Consider the following 19,970-nt stretch of genomic DNA (forward strand, 5'->3'; position numbering starts at 1 on the left):
CATTTCAAAGGAAACTGCTTTCCCATGAGATCAAGATTAAGCACCTGGTTAAGCACTGATTTAAATATAAAATCAGATTGGATTACCATCATGGCATTAAACTCAATCTGAGCTTGGAATGTTTCTGGGCTCATTTATCTTTGCAGAAAATCACAGTGTTTTGCACTAAGATTAACACTCTGACAGGGCAAACAAGCACATCATTTAATGTCTGAGGAAATAAACTTTAAAGTGAAAGAAACCAAAACGTATAATTACCCAAGGCAAACTGTTTTGTTCATTCAGCGATTGCAGTGCCTTTTAGAAGCTTACATTCTGCCATGATATTGAACATTTTATATCTCAGTTGCTTTTCTCTGCAACTAAGGCACTTCACTTTTTTATCATTTTTACAGGCTTCTCATTTAATACGATGGTAGTTCATGCACAATGCATATCCTCTGAGCTACTCAGCACATAGGAGAGAAAACTCACATCTTTATGCATTTACCTTTGCATTAGGTTGCAATGAACAAATAAGCAAATAGTTTAATGATTTTAAATGAGCATAGTGTCTTTCAGGTTCAAGTATCAGTTTGCTTGTTTTGCTGCTGCTAATCACCTCTTAAATAAACAATTGCTTTATCTATGTACTGTGCCTCATTTAACTTTCAAATTATGTGTGTATTTCACTCCCAACAGCTTATTATGATCTATAATTAACAATTTTGCTGAAAGCTGAGCTTTGCATTGAAAAGAGCCCACATTATCTGGGAAACATTCAAAACATGATGCCTGTGTTTTAATAACATAACTAACATCTTGAACTTGTGCATGTGGTCTGGTACTACTGTCTTTTTCACTAAATTTCAGTACATTCATGGATACTGAATGCACTGAATTTGGTATTTTTTAAGCAAAAATATTAGCACTGGGAAAATAGATTTACACAACAAACACGCAATCATTCCTCAGCACGTCATAGCAGAATCTACACAAACATTAAAAGTGAAAAATGACCACAGATGACCATCAATTCCTAAGCAGACTTCATCAGATGGAACAGTCTTTTTAGGCTGCCATTGCCCTAGGGCTGGGGCTATGCATTAGCGGAAGGTAGCCCTGGGCACCAAATTTGTAGAATGGGTTTGCAGAATACAGAAATTTTGTGGCAAATTCTTCAATTTTTTTCGGAATAAGAACCTAAGTTCTAGGTTTGATCTGCATTCACTCTTACAAGTTTTAAAGACTAAGGGGAGCTGGAGGGAAGGAGCAAGTCAGGCAGGATTTATTTTGAACTATACTAGTAAGTCTTTGATCATTTGCATGCCCTGAGCATCAATAACACCCTTCACAGCACTGCCATGCCAAAGATTACGGTCAATATGGGTTGGGTGCTTTTAGCTCCTTGTAGAAAAAACCCAAGAGTACAGATGTAACAGCACAGCTGAAAGATTCTTTCCAAGTAATGCAATTAATTATTCCCCTCATCATCTGCATTAGAAGGAACTGGTGTAAAACCATATGTCTACGTGGACAAACAAGAAGGATATATCTCATACCTCAAATGACCTGGAGCATCCAAGGACAATGAATGAATTAATACTCATTTTAATACTTTTTAATACTCATTTGATTAAAGAAAGAAATAAAAAAAGTATTCAACAATAAGAAAGGTGTTTGGAAGAACTTTCAAAACTTTCATAAATCCATAAATCTTAGAGGAAAAATTCCAATTTCCTATCCTTAAATCCCTCCATCTTTTTGTTTGTTTGTTTGCACACACATTGACTGTGTATTATACATTCTCCACATCAAAGTTATTGTTACTTAAATTGCACATATATGATTCCTTGATTAAAAAAAGTGATCAATCTGACAGATCAATTTTTCTTAAACAAGTTCTTCATATTCTGGCACAATGAACCAATCAACAGAGAATATGTTTCAGATGCTTTGCAGCCATACTACTTTAGTAACTGCTAGAATTTCATATTGACAGGATGCTTTGAAGGATGAATTGATCTGTTAGCCTGTAGTGCTACAAGGCAACACTGCAACAATAAAGATATATACCTAGATGGCCAGGGTATGGAAATCAAACAGGAAGTAAGCTGTTACATTATGGATTCAACCACAGAAGTAATTCAAGAGTGTAAGTCTTCTTGCATTCAAAGCCACAAAGAGGAAAGGAACCGCTACCACATAAATTTGAAATTATTTTTTTATTAAAGAAAAAGATATTGCACAGTACCATCTAATTGTCTATGTCAGATGCTTGGATCCAAACAAAAATAAAATCAAAAGTAATTCAGAGTGTTGTTAAATTATGTTCTGCATCAACAGGATACTTGATTTTGGTCACAAGTTCCTGAACAATGCAGGAGTGCATAGAAAATCACCCATAAGGTGGCCAGAGTGAGTAAAAGGATTTCTGTCTAACAGTATAGACAGAAAAAATTACTTGCCTTGTAATGATTCTTGAACAGCTGCTCTCCATATTCCACAACTTATCAACTCAGCAGGATATCATAACATATAAAAAACAGCTACTGAAATCCACACTTGATTTATTATGAAAAAGGCTCTCAGCTGTGTGCTCAGGTCACATTGTTGGATGACTTTTACAGAAACATGCCAAAGTGTAGAATCCATCCACACTGACAAAAGGAAAATTTAAGACCTGCATTCATGTCTACTAATGGCCAAAGATTTGGACTTTATCTGGGGTAAATTAAACATTTGAGTTGGCCACAAGAGTGGAAAAGCATTTGCTCTGCATTTCTGAAAGTTTCAGGTTTGGGAAGGAGCAATTAGACAAGTCTATCTAGCAAACGGGACAGTTCAGGGAAGTTAACAAAAGCACTCACATCCAAAGACACAGGACCAAGTGCTGTTCTGCAGTACTCAAGTACCTACTCCAGTAAGTCACCTGAAGTTTTCACACTCTGGGGATAGCCACAAGCGCAGTGAACGCTGCACAGCACTAAGTACTAGTGCTGTCCCACACATGGACTTCATACACTGCCAGTGAGGACCATCTGCCTCTTCTAAAGATAACCAGATAGCAAGAATGCCTTCTTTTCTATTTCAGTTCATTGGTTTCAAACCCTGCTCAGCTCAGTGTGACTGTAATGAGTTGGTATGGCCTGTGCAGTGGAATATGATGACAGTCAATTACAGCAACAATAAATTTTTTTGAGGTAAACTGGGACCTCCTTCTTCCAGAGTAGGTGAAAATGAAAAGCCCTGTACTATGAGAAACTCTCGGTGTTATCAGTATGTAAATTCAGAATATTATTAGCTTGATGACACCTGTTAGGCAACGTAATCGCTACATGCATATCTAAATGAAAACCTTTGCTCATCTTGCATAATATTCCCTTTGACATAATCCAAACAGCAACTCATCTGGGATAAGGAACATGTTTGAAGCAACATTATCTTTGCTTTAGAACCCAGAAAACTGTATTCCCAAAGCATCTGGGAATGATGATTGTATCATGTCCTACTCCACCATTTAGACCATGCACCTCAGTCTACAACTGAAACAAGCAGATGACATAGTTTTAAAGTAACTTTTCTTCTTATCATATAGTAAACAAAAAAACACCAACAAAATATTACAATGTCACAGAATTGTTCAGATTATCATTAGACTTTTAAGATCATCAAGTCCAACCATAAACCTAACACTGCCAAGTCCACCACTAAACCATGTCTCTCAGTGCCACATCTACATGTCTTTTAAATACCTCCAGGGAAGGCGGCTCAACCATTTCTATGGGCAGCCTGTTCCAATGCTTGACAACCCTCTCAATAAAGTAACATTTCCTAATATCTAGCCTAAACCTCCCATGGCACAATTTGAGGCCATTCCCTCTCTTCCTATCACTTAATACATGGGAGATGAGACAAATATCCAGTTCCCTTCAGCCTCTTTTCAGGCAGTGGTAGAGAGGGATAAGGTCTCCCCTCAGCCTCCTTTCCTCCAGACCAAAGAACCCCACTTCCTTCAGCTGCTCCTCATAAGACTTGTGCTCCAGACCCTTTGCCAGCTTTGCTGTTCTTCAGACATGTTCCAGCACCTCAATGTCTTTCTTGTGGCAAGGGGCCCAAAAGTGAAAACAGGGTTTGAGGTGCAGCCTCATCCACACAGAGTACAAGGGGATGATCACTTCCTTGGTCCTGTTGGTCATACTATTTCTGATACAAGCCAGGATGCCAAGAAGGCCACCTGAGCACACCACTGGCTCGTATTCAGCTGGATCTCAACCAAACCCCAGGTCCTTTTCTACCAGGCAACTTTCCAGCCACTCTGCCTGAAGCCTGTAACATTTCACAGGATGCCCAAGCACAAGTCTCAACACTTAGTCTTGTTGACACATTTGGCCTCGGTCCATTGATCCAGCATGTGCACATCCCTCTGCAGAGCCTTCCTATCCTCAAGCAGATCAACACTTCTGCACAACTTGGTGTCATTTGCAAACCTACTGAGGGTGCATTCAATCCCCTCCTCCAGATCACTGACAAAGATGTTAAACAGAACTGGCCCAAATGCTGAACCTTGGGGAACATCACTTGTGACCAGCCACCAACTGGGTTTAATTCCATTCACCACAACTTTCTGGGTCCAATCATCTAGCCAGCTTTTTACCCAGCAGAGTACACCTGTCCAAGCCTAGAGCAGCCAGTATTTCCAGGAAAATACTGTGGAAAATGGTGTCAGAGGCTTTACTAAAGTCTCGGCAGACAACATCCACAGCCTTTCCTTCAACCACTAGGTGCATCACCTGGTCAGAGAAGGAGATCCAGTTGTTCAAATGGGACCTGCCTCTTGTGAACCCATGCTGTCTGGACCCTGTCCCCTGGTTGCCCTGCACACACTCAAGATGAACTTCTCCATAATGTTCCCCTATACTGAGGTCAGGCTGAAGGGCCTGTAGTTTCCTGGGTCTTCCTTGCAGCCCTTCCTGTAGATGGGCATCACATTGGCAAGCCTCCACTCATCTGGGACCTCCTCTGTTGACAAGAAAGACTAATAACAGGAAGTGGCTTGGCAAGCTTCTCCTTTATTTCCCTCAGTACTCCCAGGTGGATGCCATCCAATCCCATAGACTTGTGAGTGTCCAGACGGTATAGCAGGTTGTTACCTGCTTCCTCTTGAATTATGGGTGTTCGTTTTTCTCTCCATCCCTGTCTTCCAGCTCAAGGGTCTGAATACCCTGGGGATGACTGTTAAAGACTGAGGCCAAGAAAGCATTACATACCTCAGTCTTTTCATCATCCTTGGTGACAGTGGTCCCCCAGCCCCCACATCCAATAAAGGATGGAGATTTTCCTTGACTTTCTTTCTGTTGTTAATGTATTTGTAAAAACATTTTTGTTGTCTCTTACAACAGTGGCCAGATTGAGTTCTCTTGCTTTTCTAATTTTCTCTCTGCATGACCTAGCAAGATCTCTGTATTCTTCTTGAGTTGCCTGCCCCTTCTTTTGAAAATGGTAAACTCTCTGTTCCTTCCTGAGACTCAGCAAAATCTCCCTGTTCAGGCCCGTCATCTTCACTGCTGGTTTGTCTTCTGGCATAGTGTGACAGCCTGCTCCTGCCCCTTTAAGATTCCCATCTTGAACAATGTTCAGCCCTCCAGGACATTACTTAAGCAGAATCTGCCTTTCCTAAAGCCATACTGGCGGGGCCTGATCACCTGGTTATCCTGTATATGCCACTGGTCTTACTATTAAAGACTTAGTGCAGAAGGCATTAAGTACCACAGCATTTTCCTCATCCTTTGTCACTGTTTCCCTCTACATGTACTAAAGGCTGGAGATTCTCCACAGCCCTTCTTTCACTGCTAATATCTTTAAAGAATAATTTCTAATTGTCCTTTACAACAGTAGCCAGATTAAGTTCTAGATTAAGTTCTTCTAATATCCTCTCTGTATATACTCACAACACCTCTGTAGTATTCCTGAGTTGCCTACCCCTTCTTTCAATGGTCATGAACACTCCTTTTTTTTTTTAACTCCTCAGTTCCAGACAAATGTCTGTTCGGTCAGCCCAGTTTTCCTCTCCCCAGGCTTGACTTCTGGCACATGGGGCAGTCTGCTCTTACATCTTTAAGATTTTCTCCTTAAAGGATGTTCAGCCTTCTTGGACTCCTTTGCCCTTCAGGACTACCTCTCAGGAGACTCTGTCAACCAGAATCCTAAACAGACCAAAATCTCCCCTCATGAAATCCAAGACAGTAGTTCTGCTGACTACACTCCTCGCTTCTCCAAGAATCACAGTCTATCTCTTCACAATTTCTCTGCCTAAGATAGCCTCCAGTCAGCACATCACCCACAAGTCCTTCCCTGTTTGTGAGCAACAGGTCCAGTGCCAGCTCACTCACCAACTGTATCAGGAAGTTATCTTCCACACAGCCCATAAGTCCCCTAGTCTATTGCCTTCCCACTGTATTGTTTCCAGCAGGCACCTGGTAGATTGAAGTCCCCCATAAAGACAAGGGCTAGCAATCGCAGAGCTTGTCCTAGCTGCTTATAGAACAATTTGTCCATCTCTTCATCCTTGCCTTGGTAGACTTCCCCCTGATTCTTACACATAACCACTCAACCGTATCATCACCGTCATCACCACATGGTTTAAGGGAGTGTTAGTAACGGTTGGACTCGATGATCCAGTGGGTCCTTTCCACCCTGGTGATTCTATGATTCTATGATTAAGCTCCAGAGAATCAAAGCACTCCCTAACATGCAGACCTACCCCTACTGGCTCTGCTTCCTTGCCTATCCCTTCTGAAGAGTTTGTAGCTATCCACTGCAGTTCTACAGTTACGCAAGTCATCCCACCATGCTTCTGTGATGGCAACTGTATCACAGTTCTTCTGCTGTACATTGGCTTCCAGGTTCCCCTGTTTGTTGTCCATGCCGTGTACATTGGCATAGAGACACTTCACCTGGGCTTTCAGCCATGTCACCTTCTTATAGGAACATCTCTTAATTCCTTTGTGGTGTTTCCCAGGTGTTTGCCTCTTGGATCCTGTTACCTCAGTTGCTCCTGGCTTATCTCCATACAGCTTCATCTGTGCTCAAGTATATCCAGTATGTCTCAGAGACACAGGCCAAAGGTCTTCACTAGCACATTATCACTCTAACCCTGGTGTGTCATTCCTCTGCTTATCTCAGACAAGCCTGATATTACCCCCTTCCCTTTATAGCCTAGTTTAGAACTCTATCAATGAGCCCCACAAACTTGTGAGCAAAGACATTCCTTCCCTTTTGAGAAAGGTGAATCTCATCAGATGCCAGCAAGCTTCATGCCATGTAGACCGTCTCATTATCAAAAACCCCAAAACTTTGCGGTGATGAGTGCATCTGTTTCTTCCAGTGTAGCTGCCCAGAGAAGAAAGGAGAGAAGAGACAATAACCTGTGCTCGAGACTCCCTTACTAGCCACCCCAAGGTCTTGAATTCTCTTTATATTGCCCTTGGACTACGTTTTGCAGCTTCATCACCTCCCACATGGAAGAGCAGAAATACGTAATAGTCCAAGGGCGTATCAGGCTAGGAAGTTTCCTAGCAATGTACTTAACATCCATTTATAACACGGGTGTCTTGTATTCACATCCTGCTACTTGAGGTCAATAGGTTCCAACGAAGGAAAATTATTTCAGTATTTATGACCATTAAGTGCACTCTTACCCAAGAGAAAATAAGAAGGATATCTCGCTCATGTTCCAAGTAGCACAAAATAATTTACGAAGTCTGCCCAACAATTTCTGTAGCTGAACACAAACATAATTGTATGGATCTGATGATATAAGGTCTTAATATAGATGAGGTATGCCAGTTCTGAACAATTTCACCAGAAGAACAAGAAATTCTTAAGAACTGTCAAATAGAAACTGCGACATTTGTTACAGGGTATGCTGATAAGCCTTTTGCCCTTGTTTGTGAGAAGAAGGCAGGGAGAGAAAAATCAATATGAATTTCCCCCAGTAGGACTTTGGAGACACCAGTTTAATTCCCATTTCTGCTGCAGAACATGAGAAAAGAAACTACCATCCTGCACCAGTGTTGTCCATCTTAAACGCCAGCTCCTTTCAGCAAAAGCCATCTTATTTGAGATTCGTTCAGCCCTTAGAAGTACAGGCCCAAACTCCAATGCAATTAATTTGGGGGCAATTAACAGCAGTTATTGATAAAGTTAGGTACACCTACAATACAGACCTACTTCTCCATGCCAGAGTACCATACTTACTTCCAAACAGATGTAATAAACTGCAAATAAACTACTAGCAGCAAGTAATTTGAAGAGGTAATTGCATGAAAAGGTAAAAAAACAAAGTAAATTTGGAAGGTATCTTTTACGTCAAAAGAATACCTCACAGATAAAGAAGGAATAACCTTCAGTTAAGTGAAACAATCTCAGAATACCTTTCCCACCTACTAATACCAGTGGATGTTAACAGCCTCCAGCTCACTAAGGCTTCCTGACACACAGAGTCTGAAAGGTGAGCAAGAAAACTCTGGTATCAATTCTGCTGCAGAGGTATTGAGAGACATGTCCTGCACAGCTGCCATCTGTGATTTCATGCCTAGCAGCAAAGCCTCCCCAGCTCAGGCTGCAACCTATTGCCCCATCTGCAATGGTCAGGACAACTTCAAAGAAATTTTTTGAAAACTGCACATTGCGTATGTGTACACAATGTAAACTGGACATCTAAAACAGAATAGGAAGAGCACAGGTTAAGGCTACAGAACAGCCATATCCTTAGGACAAGGGCGCCCTGGAAGCTATTTTGAAAGAGCTATTTCAGTGCTTTATTTTGGTTTAGCTTTTCCTACCTTGAATTATGAGTAACCTCTGAGAATATCCACAGAGCTGAAGGTTGAAATACTACCCCTACAATTCCTTTAAAAGTAGGAATACACCATTTTTGTGATTATTTTAGTGATTTGTTCTGTCATAAAGTAACTATAAAAAATAAGGGAGTGTCAAACACTTCTGGTACCCTCAGGTAAGGTTGTATGGATGTGTAAGTCTGTAGATAGATAGATAGATAGATAGATAGATAGATAGATAGATGTATGGTAGCCTGAGACTGCCAGAAACTTTGCCTGCTAAATGAATTATAGAACATGAAGCAGATGGGATGTGTATATGAAACAACCACTATTTGGCATGATGCGCTGCGCAATTTGGCTGCAAAGATTAAATGGAGCTATTGAATGTTTAATACACTATGCATAACAAATACAACCATAGCCACAAACCAGCATAAATTACACAATTGGTATTCACACTGCCTTTCCCAGGAATCAATACACTGCCGCAGTTCATAAGAGTCTGTTGTTTAATACACATAAAGAAGAGAAGAATTCTTCCATTAAAATGAGTTATCTCGGCTATGTACCAAAGGAAGTGATTTAACAGTGGTAAAGTCTATGTAGTGCTGTTGAATGCAGATGATAATACTTCTTGTCCTTGTCAGCCTGTTTCATTGCTTCTATCAGTTGCTGCTGCTGCAAGGTCCCCTGGGTACATTAGCAGTCAGCCCAGGAAGTGTGTTTAAGTAATGGACATAATGTTCACATTTGCTAGGCCAGCCTTTTCCCTAATCATGAATTATTCCTCCCCAAGGCTCAATTGGAACATTACTTTAGAAGCAGAAGATTTAATCCTTCTCAGCTGATTGGAGGGAATGATTACAGTATTATTTTCTCCAGGCTGTCTCCAGTGAAGGTGCCTTTTTCTGTCCCCATCTTTAATAGGCAGCAATTTTTATTTCCCTGGAGGGAAATGGCAATGAGTTCAAAATGGGATAAATCTTCAGGAATGCGAGGTGTTGAGACAGTAGATCACTGCTGGTTAGTTAATTAGTTTATCCTTCCTTGCGGTTTCATCTCTAAGACGAAACACCTTGCTACAAGGCAAAAGGCAGGAAACATGCAAATAACTGACAAAAAGCTTACAAAACCCAGCCTCTGTGCTCTGCTTTACCTCCTTTAGAAGGTAACCTACAGCTTTGATCTTTATTTCATATAATCATTTGAATAAGCAGTGCACTGTTCCTTGGACTATTCTGACTTAAAAGGATTATTCAGCTCGCAGAAATAGATTGTATCTTTACCCAGTGGATACTGTTGAAACAGATACATGCAGGAGACTACAAAAGGAGACGTTTATAGGCTAGCATGAATTTGATTGCAGCTGACATACAAAGATGTGTTTACTCAGACACTGAATCCTGTATCCTGTGAGATGTAAAAACAAATATATTCTTTACACACAAATGCTAAATGCACCCTTGAACACTGGACCCACAAACAACTGTTTGAATTTCTAATTATTGATGTTTCATCATTGAAGGCAGGAAAATAATTAACTATATCTTTATGCTATTTGAGAATACGGTTTGAAAGTTGAATAATTTTCAATCATTTTTCCACCAGCATACTGAGGTAAAAGTGAGTACTGTCAGGGTTTTGAAATCCCTGTACCAAATTAAATGAAAACACAGGTTCTGCCATTGCATAAGCACATTTTAATTCTCCTAAAAATTTCCTCATGGGGCATACTTTTAAAACAATAAAAACTGGAGAAGTAATGCAAGATTATTAATGTACTTGTAACACCAAACCTTGACCAGGCACTCCTGAACTTAGTGAAAGACCCCAAATTGTCATTCTGCAATTTATTTACAGGGTCGTAATATTCTGACCTTGTTTATAAGTAAATCATATAGCAAGAGACAGTGCTTTCAAAATGTAGGAAATTAAGAATGCCTGGCACTGACATTTTTCAATCTCTAAAACAGTGTATTAAAAAAATTCCAAAAATTATATTTTCAAATTAAATTGGCAGGAATAAGGTATTGTAGAGTAGTCACTATTTGACTGTAATGTAATACAGGAATGTTGAATGTAATATAGGAAAACTGGGCATGAAAAGCTTTTCAAGGACTATGCCAACTTATTTCTTTTCTTCTTTTCCCTAGTATACAAAATAATATTGTGATATAGAATAAGAGATATTTAAATGCAGAGCCAATTATCTACAACCATTTCAGCTGCTGACAAGAATATTTCTTCCATTCTTGATAACAAGTTGAATGGTCACAGAGAAGTTTTATCTTGATATGTGCGGTGGAGTGTGAGGATCTTCTCAGTCGGTGAACCTGAAACGTGCTGATACAGGCTCACCCTACAAACAAAGCACAAAAAACTTTCTGCTAAGGTTCCTCCCTGAAACATTCCAACCTGAACTTAGTCACCAACTGCATAAGAGTTTCCCCATAAATGATATTTGGATTTTGCATTATTTGATTTAATTTTTCCTGCATTTACAGTTCTTTGCATAATGGACAACATTCACAGCCCAGTTATTTTTAGTAAAACTTACTTAAATTTAATTTGCTGCAAGCAATGACTCACAGCCATAATTTTAATAGAAACCCTACAAAATATCACATTTGAAGTTTGTATATAGATTTTTTTTAATTCCCTTAAGATATAGTGCACTGTCCTCCTATCTGTAAAAATATATAACCATGGATACAGATTTACTATGAAAAAGGAAAGAAATTTATCACCTCACTGAGCTCTGGGAAAGGGTGTGGGGTTTTATTTAAAAAAAAAAAAAGAGAAGCTGAGTAGACTTGAGCTACAAAGATCAGAAAGACGATAGCAACAGCATAGCAGGCAGTGAATACAATTGTTTCTAGGATGATCAACATCTGAATATTAAACCCTTTCTAGGAGTGAAAAATTGGTTTCCTGGAGATGTGCACTACAATTGCAAAAGGGAGAATACCTATATTTTAGTATCTGACCCCTAAGTACATAAATGCTTAACATCTCTGAAAGACAGGCTATTAATTCAAATTTAATTACCCCTAGGAGTTACTACTACTAGAGACTATAACCAAGAATCCTTGCAAATTCTGCAAAAGGGAAAGCTTGCCAAACAGACAGGAGAATATAGAAGACACAATCCTCCCACACCAGCAGAGAGCTGGGATTTCTTCATCTGTAATGTTTTAACAAGGCTTGGGTGCTACGGCAGCAGGATCTTCCTGACAGTAGGAAGTCTCAAGGATTTGAATCTGTAAATGACTCAGATAACATGGTCATTATTTCTCTGTAAATAGTATTTCCCACAGTAAATATTTGGTTGGGTTATCTAATACTTAATCACAAGTAGGCGTTATTTTTATTGAAAGGTCCTTTAATATTTCTCCTATATTGATGTACATTAGTAGGGGAACTGTATAAACCTAGTAATGGGCTGTCCATTCTCAAAGTAATATCTGAAACCCACACATTTCAGATTGAAAAAATACATGAAGGACAAATGAAAACCAAGCACATAGGGCCGCACTGATTCCCCCATCACATGGCCCAGAGTGCACACATGGCACATTGACCTGAACTAATTTGTATCTCAAGCTGTTTCATGAGCTTAGCAAATCACATACATCTATACCCATACCCATAGATTCAGCATCATTTCCTCAGTCATTTCCAGTTTCTCCAGTGCCCCTGTCCTTACCCTTTTCAGGGGCTCTGCAGTCAAGGTTCCCCAATATTTCATCATAGCATCATCAGGAAAAATTTAGTTTGATAAGTGGTGAAGTGAGCCAAAGGTGTCCAAAGATGCCTGGCAATTGTTTGCCCATCATTTTCCTCACTTTTCTCCAGAAAGATAATTCATCACTTCTGGATTAGTAGGATCTGATATACATTTCTTCAGAACTTCCTAATAACTGGGCCATTTTCTTCCAGTGCGAAAAAAAAAGTTGAACAGTACTTCAAGAAGAACAGAGATAAGGCACTTCTGAGCCCTTGTGAAATCCCACTGTTTCTGAGTTACATGAACATTGCACATGAGAAACATTTTCTGGCTATAATTCCCACAGTTATTTTTTTCAATCATCAGTACTTTAAAATAAAGTTGCAATCAATCCTTGTGTGGTGTAGTGGAATAGAAATACATAAAATTATTGATAATGATAGCAAATAGAAGACATTTCCCAGCTGCTATGACTATGTTCCATTTTAAGAGTGTTCAGTGCTATTTATTTTTTGATTCCGTGGGGAAAAAAAAAAAAAATCAAAAGTAGTTGCTCTGAATGCATTCTGTGAACTAACAAACAGAAAAGGCTAACTACAACAATCATCTGTTCTTCATTCAATAAAATGAGTTTGACGTGTTTTCTGTATTATTTGTAGATAACTGCCAACAACAGAAATGAACAGAAAATGTTTGAAAGTACATTTATGCTCATGAAATGAGCAATTCCACACAAGGCAGGGACCAAAATTAAATTTAGAGGACAGTTCACTGAAATGAAGCCACCGGCAATTAGTGTCCAGAACACAAAATAAAAAACAGTTTGATATTCAGTAAGCTGCCCATCTTAATGAATAAATCATCTCTAAGAATAGTCATCAAAGTCCTGAGAAATATGGGACAGGTAAGGAGTATAGTCAGGATACTAAATTCTAGGAGACCAAACTTCCATCTCTTCAAAGAGTCAGCCTTTAGGACTCCCTAGGATACCATCCTTGGGGACAAGAGAACAGAAGCGAGCTGGAATATTTTTAAGGATGCTTTCCGTAAAGCACAGGACCTCTCAGTCTCCAGATGTAGAAAATCCGGCAGGGAAAGGAAAAGCGTGGCTGAGTTGAGACCTGCTGGTCAAACTGAAGAGCAAGAAGGAACTGCACAGGCAGTGCAAGAGGAACAGGGAACATGCGAAGAGTCTAGGGACACTGACCAGTTGCATAGGGATGGGGTCAAGAAGGCCAAAGCGCAGCTGTAGAGGAATTTGGCAAGGGAAGCAAAGAATAACAAGAAGGGCTTTTACAGGTGTGTTAAGCAGAAAAGGAAGATTAAAGAAAGTGTACCCTGACTGATGAACGAAAATGGTGACCTCATGTCAACAGACGAGGAGAAGGCTGAGGTACTCAACAACTTTTTTGTCTCAGTCTTCACTGACAACCACTCTTCTCACCCCTCCTGGATTACTGCACAACAAGAAGGGGACCAGGGGGATATAGCCCCTCCCACTGTAGGGACGATTGTGTTCATGACCACCTGAGTAACCTGAACATATATATGTCTATGGGACTTGATGAGTTGCATCCCAGTGCCCTGAGGGAATTGTCTGATGTGGTGGCCAGGCCACTCCCCATGATATTTGAAAAGTCATGGCAGTCAGGAGAAGTCCCTGGTGACTGGAAGAAGGGCAACATTGTGCAACTTTGTAAACATGATAGAAAAGATGACCCTGAGAACTACCGACCTGTCAGCCTCACCTCTGTGCCTGGGTAGATCAGGGAACACATCCTCCTAGAAGCTATGCTAAAGCATTTGGAGGACATGGGGGTGATTAGTGGCAGCCAGCATGGCTTCACCAAGGGCAAGTCCTGCCTGACCATAATAGTGGCTTTCTATGATGGGGTAACCACAGCAGTGGACACGGGAAAAGCAATGTATGTAATCTATCTGGACTTCTGTAAAGCCTTTGACAAAGTGCTCCACAACATCCTTCTCTCTAATTTGGAGAGATATAGATTTCATGAGTGGGCTGTTTGGTGGATAAGGAACTGGTTGGATGGTCACATTGAGAGAGTAGTGGTCAATGGCTTGACGTCCAGATGAAGATCCCTGACAAGCGGTGTCCCTTAAGGATCTGTATTGGGACTGGAGATTTTTAATATTTTCAGTAATTAAACTAGTAATAGACAGTGAGATTGAGTGCACCCTCAGTAAGTTTGCGGATGACATCAAGCTGAGTGGTGCAGTTGTCACACCATTCAACCTGGCCTTGAACATCTCCAGGGATGGGGCATCCACAACTTCCCTGGGCAACCTGTTCCAGTGCCTCACCACCCTCACGGTGAAAAATTTCTTCCTAATGTCTAGTGTAAATCTTCCTTTGTCAGAATTAAAGCCATTCCCCATAGTCCTATCACTACATGCCCCTGTAAAAAGTCCCTCGCCAGCTCTCTTGTAAGCCCAGGTCAAGTGCTGAAAGGCTGCTACGAAGTCTCCTCAGAGTCTTCTTTTCTCCAGGCTGAACAAGCCCGAAACTCTCAGCCTGTCCTCATAAGGATGGTGCTCCAGCCCTCCTCTTTGTAGCTCTTCTCTGGACTCATTCCAACAGCTCAATATTCTTCTTACATTGAGAATTCCAGAACCGGACACAGTATTCCAGATGAGGTCTCACAAGAGAGGAATAGAGGGACAGAATCACTTCCCTCAACATGCTGGCCATGCTTCTCTTGATGCAGCCCAGAATACGGTTGGCCTTCTGGGCTGCTAGTGCACATTGCTGTCTCATGTTGAGCTTCTCATCAACCAGCACCCCCAAGTCCTTCTCTACAGGGCAGCTCTCAATCAGATCATCCCCCATCGTGTACTGAAAATGGGCATTGCCCTGACCCAGGTGCAGGACCTTACACTTGGCCTTGTCGAACCTCATGAGGTTCTCAGAGGCCCACTTCTCCAGTCTGTCCAGGTCCCTCCGGATGACATCCCGTCCTTTTGGTGTGGCAACTACACCACTCAACTTGATGTCATCTGCAAATTTGCTGAGCGTACACTCAACTTCGTTGTCAATATCATTGGTAAAGATATTGAACAGCACTGGTCCCAGTACAGACTCCTGAAGGACACCATTTGTCATGGATCTCCATCAGGACTTTGAGCCATTGACAACTACTCTTTGAATACGACCATCCAACCAGTTTCTTATCCGCCATACTCTCTACCCATTGAATCCAAATCTCTCCAAATTAGAGAGAAGGATGTTGTGGAGAACTTTGTCAAAGGCTTTACAGAAGTCCAGATAGATGAAATCCGTCTGTTTACCCGTGTCCACTGCTGCAGCTGCCCCATCAGAGAAAGCTACTAAGTTGGTCATACAGGATTTGCCTTTGGTGAAGCCATGCTGGCAGCCATTAATCACCTCCCCGTCCTCCATGTGCTTTGGCATAGCTTCTAGGAGGATCTGTTTCATGATCTTCCCAGGCACAGAGGTGAGGCTGACAGGTCGGTAGTTGCCAGGGCCATCTTTTCTACCCTTTTTAAAAATGGGCACAACATTACCCTTCTTCCAGTCACCAGGGACTTCTCCTGACTGCCATGACTTTTCAAATATTATGGAGAGTGGCTTGGCAATCACATCAGCCAATTCCCTCAGGAAAAGAATACTTGAATCTTGAACAGGTGTGCCAAGCACTCGTCAATCACCAGCTCAAGTTTCCTGCCATAACGTTAACATTGCAGTATTAAAAATAGACTTTTATTATAGTTCTACATTAGGCAGAAACGAGAGCAACTTCTGGAATGATGAGTTTAATGCATCCATTAAAAGAAGGGGCATATTCATGCTGATGTCCAAAGCTCTCATTCAAATCCCAGTTTTGTCACTATTTCTTGGGGAAAAATGAAACACTCTTGGTCAAAAGTTACACTAGACATCATCACTCCCAGTAGGACAAACGCCCAGCGAGAGTTTCAGGTACAGACGACCCATGAGACCGGTAAAAGAGTGCTCAGGTATTTCTAATACAGGAAAAAGAAACTCTGCTTCAAATTTTTCTTTACTACTCTAAGAGTACATCCAAATGCAGTGGCTGGAGTTACCCAATTTAATGAAGATGCACAAGCAGCTGATTACTGAACGTGAACAGTCTATGTTTACTCACCTCTGCTGTAAAACTTCCACTTAACTGTAACAAGACTTACTTACCACACAGTCCATGAACACATTTTGCCACTACCTTGTAAAATCTTTCCTGCAGAGCACTCTTCCTAAATCAACTAAAATTTAAGTAGCAGGAACAGTTGCAAAGATACAAGTTGTGTTCAAACTGCATGCAAGATCCGCGAGGACCTTCTAGCACCGTAATCAGATGTAGTCCCACAGAAAAAATACACGATGAAGCACAAGTACATGGCATTGAAACACTTCAGGGGGAAATCCAGCAACAAAGACTGAGAGGAAGCTATGGTACACTCTGAGGATGTGTCTGGTTTGGTTGTGCAGCAATAAAGATATTGGAACATAGTTACAAGTGGAGCAGTCTGGAGACAGCCAACCAAGAAATCATTTCTGCAAGAACATCCAGGAGATTCGGAGAAAAAAAAATAAGGACAAGTAATGCAAAGTTTCAGTATTCATAGAGATGAATCACAGGACCATGCTACTGCTCTACCATTCTCTTATTTTAATTAGAGATTTAATATCCTGTCAACACACTAACATATGTCCTTTGCCTTGACTAAAATATGCAAGAATATGACTAAAATATTCTAGAAGCATATTGTATCAACTATGCTAGAAGTATAACACATTTGCATAATTGGAAAAACAACCATCATTTAGAAACCACCACTTTTGTATCATGTCTCAAAACTTTCCTAGTCTTCTAAGCAGACACCATCAAAACAATTTCTAATGATCCAAACTAGAGGACTTATGGTCCCATTTTTTGGTATGTCCTGCCATAATTCTTGTAACTATGAAAGTTTAAAGTTCATGTCTACTGCCTGTAAAACATATTGTAGTCTATAACTCGTAACTCTTGAAATTGTCTCCAGACGAATACTGGGATTTTCAAGTAACATAAAAAGCAATGCCCAATACTTCTTTGCCTTTGTTGTTAGTGAACAATCATTACTCAGAATGCATCACTAGATGCATCATATAAGGATTGTCAGAAGATTGAATTCCTTTAACAAGCAGCATTTTGTTTTAAGCCATCATCGCTTGAGTATGGGGCTACTAAAAGAAATCTGTATCAAGCTCCTCACTAAACTTCTATATGACATTTATTGACTGTTTCATTCTGGTTTTTCCCTGAAAAACTTGGAAAACATGGAAGAGGAGTCCATTTTGAAAGCGTTAGTCTGAGAAAGTTAGTCCTACTACCATGGGAAACAGAAAAATGAAGTAATCAGGATAAGGTCAACACATTAACATTTACATGAATTCAGATCCTATATAACTTTATTGTCCTCAGTGATGGGCAGACCATCAGAGGAGACTTCAACATTAATTCAAAACGCCTTGTTTAACCTTTAGAAAAATAATTCAATTTTCTCTTTCTTTCCCTTTCCTGTTCCTCTATTTCTCTGCATCTCAAATGGCTTTTATCTTTCTTCAAAATTATCTATGCGTTTTTCAAGCTTTCAATACAAATCTGGAGAAACTACCCATACACATTTTACAAGACCTAAAGTACACATGTGAGACTTAAACTCCTTTCAAACTCTCTATGTCTCTTTTCTGTAGACTTAACTGCACTAACAAAGAAGAATGAGTCAGGATTAGCTTCTATTCACCTAAAATGCCAGTGGACAAATGTTAGCAGTAACTGCCTGTGAGTTCCAGGTCAACTTTTCAGTAGAGTCACCTGACAACAGACAAATGGGTCTCAAGTTAAAGAAAAAGTGCAGTCACCAATTAGTTTGGAAAGAAGAGTTAAGAATTAGTGTTCCAATACAGGAACACAAAGCAGATAGAAAAGGGGATAGGGTGGGAGGGGAAATACCACATCTTAAGTAAATGGGACTTAAACATCCTTAAAAATAGTAAGAAGACTAAAACTTTAGTAAGTATTTTATTTTGCATGTCTCAATGGAGCTATCTAGGGCAATAATTGCCCTTCTCACAGAGATCCTTCACATTTTCCTGGGCAGGTGGGCTGCAGCTTGCAATGTCTAGAAAACTACTTAAAGCTGATCCTTTCCAGAGTTGCAATCTGGCATCAACAGGATCATGATGAGATAACACAGTGCCTTTGTCTCAGACAGGACACCAAAGAGGAGAGAGTCCAAGAAGGACTGAACACAGTTAGATCCAGACACGGACTTGTTGAAGCCAGTTTATCTTGCTGAGAGACAGTCTACAACGATGGAAATTTTGCCATTAAGGTGACATCTCCACTCCTGAACACACTAGCACAGATCCTTCTTCCTTTCTAGAAAAGATTTCTGTTCACCTTCAAGTATGTTAATGTGAGTGGAATGGAAACTATCACTCATATAAACATAGAATACCTTAGTAGCTTCAAAACAGCAAAACTTTTGTTGAAGATGACTTTCTGCTATTTCTCTTTAGAGAAGGCACTGCAATTGTAGATATAGACAAAAATGAAGACAGCTGATACACAGTGTGAGACACGGGAACAATACTGAAGGCAAACACATGCAGGAGTTCTGGAAATGTGATCATGCTCCCTGGATACACTCTATATGCAGAGAATTAAAAGAACTCTTTCTCCTTACCCCTCCATGCTCCCAAGGGCAAAGTGAACTTAGCAGGGTGGTGGGGGCCCAATGGGCACAAGTGGCAGTGAGCTCCAGGCTAGCTCCTGGAAGATTCACAAGTGCTTTTGTATTTTTGTCTGTCCAGCATCACCTAGGAAATAATGTGGAAAGTCATGTGAAGCAAGATAACATTAAAGAAGTGGTTCTTAAACTAGAAGGTGTATGAGAAGGAAAAAAAACCCAAGCGTTTATTCTACTTCAATTCTGTTAAAAAAAAAAAAAAAAAAAGAAAAAGAAGAAGAAGAATGCCTGAATGTAAGCAATATTTCTCTTTTACTTACTTCCATTTTCACTGTGGTCAAAGAATTTCCATTCTTCTCATTTCTTGCCTGGTACTGACTTTATTTTAAATACAAACTGCTAGAGTATTCAGCTGCCAAACTGCTGCATTTTAAAGCATTATAAATAGGACATTATTTCATAGCATGTATGTTTTGAAATTTGATCAACAAGCCATTTCTCAATACATTAAACAAAGGAAGCAAAATTAGTCTGTTTTATGTCAGGTACTTAGCACAAATCCCTTAATAATCTGTTGGAGTGCAGAAACCATTAATAAAAGCATAATTTTTAAGACAGGCTTGATTAATTAAGTCATATGTGTATCCTTCTAATTAAAAAAGAACATTAGGCACATGAGTGGAGTT

General features: G+C 40.2%; 1 long non-coding RNA gene across 1 annotated transcript in view; it reads right to left on the reverse strand.

Moving 5' to 3' along the window:
- The window catches only part of LOC128850549 (uncharacterized), an 80,790-nt gene that overhangs the window by 27,932 nt on the left and 32,888 nt on the right, over window positions 1–19,970 (reverse strand). Inside the window, exon 2 of the long non-coding RNA XR_008447983.1 lies at window positions 19,282–19,414. This is a non-coding gene — a long non-coding RNA (uncharacterized LOC128850549). The remainder of the gene's footprint in view (window positions 1–19,281; window positions 19,415–19,970) is intronic.

This window comes from Cuculus canorus, chromosome Z, assembly GCF_017976375.1.
Source record: "Cuculus canorus isolate bCucCan1 chromosome Z, bCucCan1.pri, whole genome shotgun sequence".
Classification (NCBI taxonomy): Eukaryota; Metazoa; Chordata; class Aves; order Cuculiformes; family Cuculidae; genus Cuculus; species Cuculus canorus.